This window comes from Dipodomys spectabilis, unplaced genomic scaffold (genome assembly GCF_019054845.1).
Source record: "Dipodomys spectabilis isolate Male_0828 unplaced genomic scaffold, ASM1905484v1 ptg000515l, whole genome shotgun sequence".
NCBI classification, from domain to species: Eukaryota; Metazoa; Chordata; class Mammalia; order Rodentia; family Heteromyidae; genus Dipodomys; species Dipodomys spectabilis.
The window spans coordinates 276,122-281,749 of record NW_024871192.1 but is presented as its reverse complement, the minus strand read 5'-3'; the positions used below and the strand labels follow the sequence as shown (position 1 = coordinate 281,749).

General features: G+C 38.4%; 1 pseudogene; it reads right to left on the bottom strand.

Moving 5' to 3' along the window:
* Window positions 1-215: 215 nt before the first annotated feature.
* LOC122099454 lies at window positions 216-1,145 on the bottom strand (annotated as a pseudogene).
* Between the last annotated feature and the right edge of the window lie 4,483 nt (window positions 1,146-5,628).

The window sequence follows — 5,628 nt, the reverse complement described above, 5'->3', positions numbered from 1 at the left end:
CCTGACTATATTACCAAATCCAAGACCTTGTTGGAAAAAAAGAAAGATCTGAGAAAGCTGAGCATCTTACTTAACATCCAATAGTTCACCTTAAAGAACAAGAAAAATCAAACATGAAATATCTCCAAAAAATCCTTGCTTGAGAAAATGAGGAAGAGGATGTTCAGACTATGGATTCAGCTGTGGGATCTGGTTCTGTTGCTGGGAGCATGTCTCTAAACATAGATGTGCACTCTGAAACTTGAGATACCATGGAAGTAATCTGGGGTATGACATATCATATGTAGCTCACCTCTAGAAAGTGCTGGGTCAAATTTGAAGAAAGAATATTTTAGAGTGCCATTAAGTTTCATGATTGCAAATTGGTTACCACAAAGATAACAATAGTTAGTAGCACTGAAATTTGTTACTACATTCTGGTCATGGCACCAGTTTTATCTCTCCATCACCAACTTATGCCACACCAATGTCAGACCATTTATTGGCATGATTAAATGTCTCAGAAATATCCTGCCCAAAGGTGAAACCAGCTCCTCAGGGAAATATACCCCAACCACTACCATCATCTGGATCTGACCACAGCAAGTCACAGACCCTGAAGGGGAACTTCCTGGAGATCAAGTGCTCTGATGTGATCCAGTGTTTCTATCAATGGTGAGAGAACACCATGTAGACATAAGGAATGCCCATCCACCAAGGCAGTGAGATGAAGAGCCAAAAAGATCTGTAAAGTATTTCCAAACATTTGCATTTCCATATTTCCCTAAACACTCATCATAGAAATCATACAGTTGTGTGCTCTTATGATTTCCTCAAAGAATGGTGAACCATTCATGGTAATGTACCTTCAGAACTACAAGCAGTGTGACTGTTTCAAGTAAATAATACCCTTTGTCAACATAAACAAGTAATTTGTATCTGGTGATTTTTCCACCAACTCTAAACAGTTCCATGAGACTGAAATTGCTCATGCACATCTCCACAGAAATGACTGTACATGGAACCTCTTATAAATGGGATTCTTTTGTAAGGATTTCTTTAGTCTTCTCACAGGGACTCTTGACCTGGGACTCGGTTAGCTGCTTGCACTCATTCAGCTGTTCAATCCCCTGGTCCAGGTTCTTGGTGAACACATTCATGTCCATGATGCCACATGCCCAAATGGGCTACTGCTCCATGCTACTCCTGCACCACATCTGCCCACAGGCCACATGCACACACTGCCACCGGTTCCCCTGGTACTTCTAGGGGCCCTGGTGGGCTGGGCACTGCCCCTAATTCTGCCCCCTTACCCTGGCTCTCTGCAATGCTCCACTGCCTGCTCCTGTGTCTCCTCCATTCGCCCAAGCTCCAGAGCTCTGCTATCTGTAATGGCAGGATATGCTACAATATTTAACAAAGGAAGCATCTTTTAGTCTGAGAATTTGGCCAGGCATTGAGGACAGGGGTCTATTTGGGTCATGTCAATGGAGCTCTTTATGAACTCGTATGCAGATGCCTGTTCTGAACCATTTTCAAACCTGTTGTGACTTTATGTGAATGGCTAAGTATCATCGGTTGTGGGGGCACTGAAAATAGCAACCTCCAAAGTTCAGAATCTGTACCCAGGAGATTCTCAGTTCTTGGCCCACGCTCCTTCTTCCATTGCTTTCCAATATCCCTTTCTGAAATATAAGCACTGACAAAATGCTGACAAGTCAACATAGCTGGTGATGCAGAAACACTGAATTGGGCACTGTGGAAAATGATCTGACATCTTTAGCTTTTGGACATGTGGATATATATTCCTATATTTTGACAATCGGATATTTTTAAGTTATATTTTCTGTGGATCCTTAGAAATTCCCAGTAGAACCAGTTCCCATGTGTTCCCAGTGATGATCATTTTGGAAATGTACTCTTGTGTAGGCTTTCCACTTTTCTTGCTTCATTTCTTCCTACTTGCTCACTCATGGTTTCTGGGATCCCTCCTTAAAATACAGGAATTTTTGTCATAGCTCTGAATTTATTGAAAGGCACTGAATTTAGTGAAATTCAGAGGAAGGACGACAAAGTGTTACTTTACCCCTATTCTGTATCAACTGGGTCTTATCCTTCTCCAAATTATTTGCACGTATGTATATAGGTTGGGTAACATAATGAAATTAATGTTGCTCAGGCATTTTTTATATTTTTATTGTTAAAAATAGTATACAGAGGGGTTACAGTTACAAGAGTAAGGTAATGTGTACATTTCCTATAGAGCATTGTTACCTCTGCCTTTGTTTTGCTCATACCATCCTTTCACTCCCCACCTCCCCAAATCCCCCATCACCCCCCAAATTGTAAAGTTCATTTTCAACATAGTGTCTTGTACATGTTATTGTTAAAATAGGTCAATCTGTATCCTTGTTTCAGCATTTTGTTATTTCCCTTCCATTCCCCAAATTAGAAAAATGTATACACAAGATTCAGGCACCCATGTCAAATACAGTGAAAGCACGGATTATACCATGGAGGAAAGACACAGTAGAGAAACAATAAAAATCACATAGTACATTTTAGATATATTAAAAACAATAGCAAGAAAGGAAAAACAAGTTGTGTCACTATCTCGGGGTTCATTTCACTAAACATCATCTTATATGATCATATATACATAGCTTTTGATCTTTTCTGCTTGTCCAAAACTTATACTAGTTATGGCAAATAAGGGAAACAATGGGACATGTTTCTTTGGGCCTGGCTTAATTCACTTAATTTTTTTTCCAAGTCTTACCATTTCACAACAAATGGGCCTATGTCATTCTTTTTGATGGAGGCATAGAATTCCATTGTAGGTATAGATAGATAGATAGATAGATAGATAGATAGATAGATAGATAGATAGATAGATAGATAGATAGATAGATAGATAGATATAGATATAGATATAGATAATATTTTCTTTATCCATTCATCTACTTAGGAGCATCTGGTTCTTTACCTTAGCTATGGTAAATAATGCTTCGATAAACATAGTTGTGCTGGTAGCATTAGTATGGTCTTGTTTGTGATCATTTGGGTAGATGCACAAAAGTAGGATTGCTGGGTTATCGGAGAGTTCTATGTGGAGTCTTTTGTTTCAAAAGTGGTTGAACAAGTTTACATTCCTACCAACAATGTAGTAAGGTTCCATTTGGGCCACATCCCCTTCAGCATCTGTTGTTATTAGTTTTCTTGATTATAGCCATTCTAAATGGGGTGAGGTGCAATCTCAATGTTGTATTGATTTGCATTTCTTTTAGGGCTAGAGAAATTGAGCATTTCTTCAAGTGTCTTTTGGCCATTCGTATTTTTTGTTCAGAGAAGTCTCTCTTTAATTCTTTAGCCTTCTTGATAACCAGGAGGTTGTTTCTTTGAGGATTTATTGTTGGACGATTCAATTTTTTTATTAATAACTTTTGTATCATGAAAATATCGTACAGACGGGTTACAATTACATGAGCAATGTAATGAGTACATTTCTTATCAAGCATTGTTGCCTCCTCCTTTGTTTCCCTTTACCATCCCAAACCACAATACCTCCTCCCCCCAGCCCCGCCAACCCCAACACCAATCCTCACCAATTTTGTAAAGTGTGTTTGTCACTGTAGCATCTTGTACATTTTCATTGTTGCAATGGGTCCTCCTGTATCCCCATTTAAACAATTTTTTCCCTTCCCCTCCCCAAATTATACCAACATCATATACAGTGAAAACAGGGGTTATACCGTGGGGGAGGGACATAGAAAGAAACAAAAAAATCCTCTTATAAATATGTTAGAAACATAGCAAGAAAGATAAACCATTTGAGTCCTTATCTTGGGGCTCATTTCACTTAAAATCAACTTATCTGACTGTTTCTGCTTTTCTCACAGTAAAAACCTGGAAAAGGAAATCAAAACAGAACTTTCAAAGTGGAAAAACCTCCCATGCTCCTGGACTGGGAGGATCAACATCGTGAAAATGGCAATACTTCCCAAGGCTATCTACAAATTCAATAAGACATCTGTCAATATTCCAACCTCATTCTTCAAGGAAATAGAAGAGGCAATCCAAAAATTCATATGGAGCAATAAAAGACCCAGAATAGCAAAAACGATCCTTAATAGAAAAGCGCTGGAGGAATATCAATACCAAATTTCAAACTCTACTACAAAGCCATAGTAATCAAATCATCTTGGTACTGGCACAAGTACAGACCTCAGGACCAATGGAATAGAATTGAAAACCCAGAAATGAACCTATGGCCATCTAAACTTTGATAAGGGAGCTAAAAATTAGAATGGAAGAAAGACAGCCTCTTCAGTAAATGGTGATGGAAAAATTGGTTAATCACTTGTACAAAACTAAAGGATTTAATTTTTTGAGTTCTAAGTTTATTTTAGATATGAAGCCCTTGTCCATTATATGGCTAGTGAAGATTTTCTCCCAATTCATGCGTTTTCTATTGATATTGCTTGCTATGTCCTTTGCAATGCAGAAGCTCTGAATTTTCATTGAATCCCGTTTGTCCAAGCTTTCTTTGATTTATTGTGTTTCTGGATCCTTATTAAGAAAATTTCAGCCTGTGGAGTATAGAGTTTCTCCTATTTTTTCCTGTAATATCTTTAAAGTCTTTGATCCATTTGGAGTTGATTCTGGTGCAGTATGATATATAAGGATCTAGCATTAGTTTTATACAGGTGTTTAACCAGTTTTGCTAGTACTATTTACTGAAGAGGTTGTCTTTCTTCCATTCTAATTTTTTAGCTCCCTTATCAAAGATGAAGTGACTGTAGGTGTGGGGACTCATTTCTAGGTTTTCACTTCTATTCCATTTTTCCTTGGGTCAGTTCTTTTGCCAGTCCCCAGCTGTTTCGATTACTATAGATTTGTAGTAGAGTTTGAAATTTGGTATTAATATTCCTCCTTACTTTCTACTAAGGATTATTTTTGCTATAAGGGTCTTTTATTGTTCCATATGAATTCTTGGATTTCTTCTTCTATTTCATTAAAAAATGAAGTTTGCGTATTGGTAGGTATCACATTGAATTTGTAGATAGCAATAGTGCCAAAGGCTATCTACAAAGATTTCTTATCTTTGTCTTACCTACTCAGTCTGAGATTTCATTTCCTAATAAGCTCAATTCTGATATGTGGCCTGTCTTAGAAGAAGAGATGGTCCATCTGTGTGTTCAAATCACAGTTGCTTTAGGATGTTGAGATTTGGACCTAGTTTTAAGAAATAAAACTGTAGGGTTGGAAGGTGGCTCAGTAGTAGAGTGCTTGCCTCAAATTCATGAGGCTCTAGGTTTGATTCCTCAGCACCCACATAAGCAGAAAAGGCTGGAACTGGGGCTGTTGCTCCAGTGGTAGAGCTCTCGCTTCGAGCTGAAGTGCTGATGGCCAGTGCCCAGGCCCAGAGTTGAGGCCTCATGACCAACAAAGAAGAAGAAGAAGAAGAAGGAGGAGGAGAAGGAGGAGGAGGAGGAGGAGGAGGAGGAGGAGGAGGAGGAAGAGATGAAGAAGAAGAAAAGAAATAAAATGTGAAGATAGTTTGTACGTATGGTTACCAAGTTTCCATCAAATTAAGGAAATGCCAAAGGAGATAAAGCACAAGAACTAAAGAAACTATGATCATTCAGA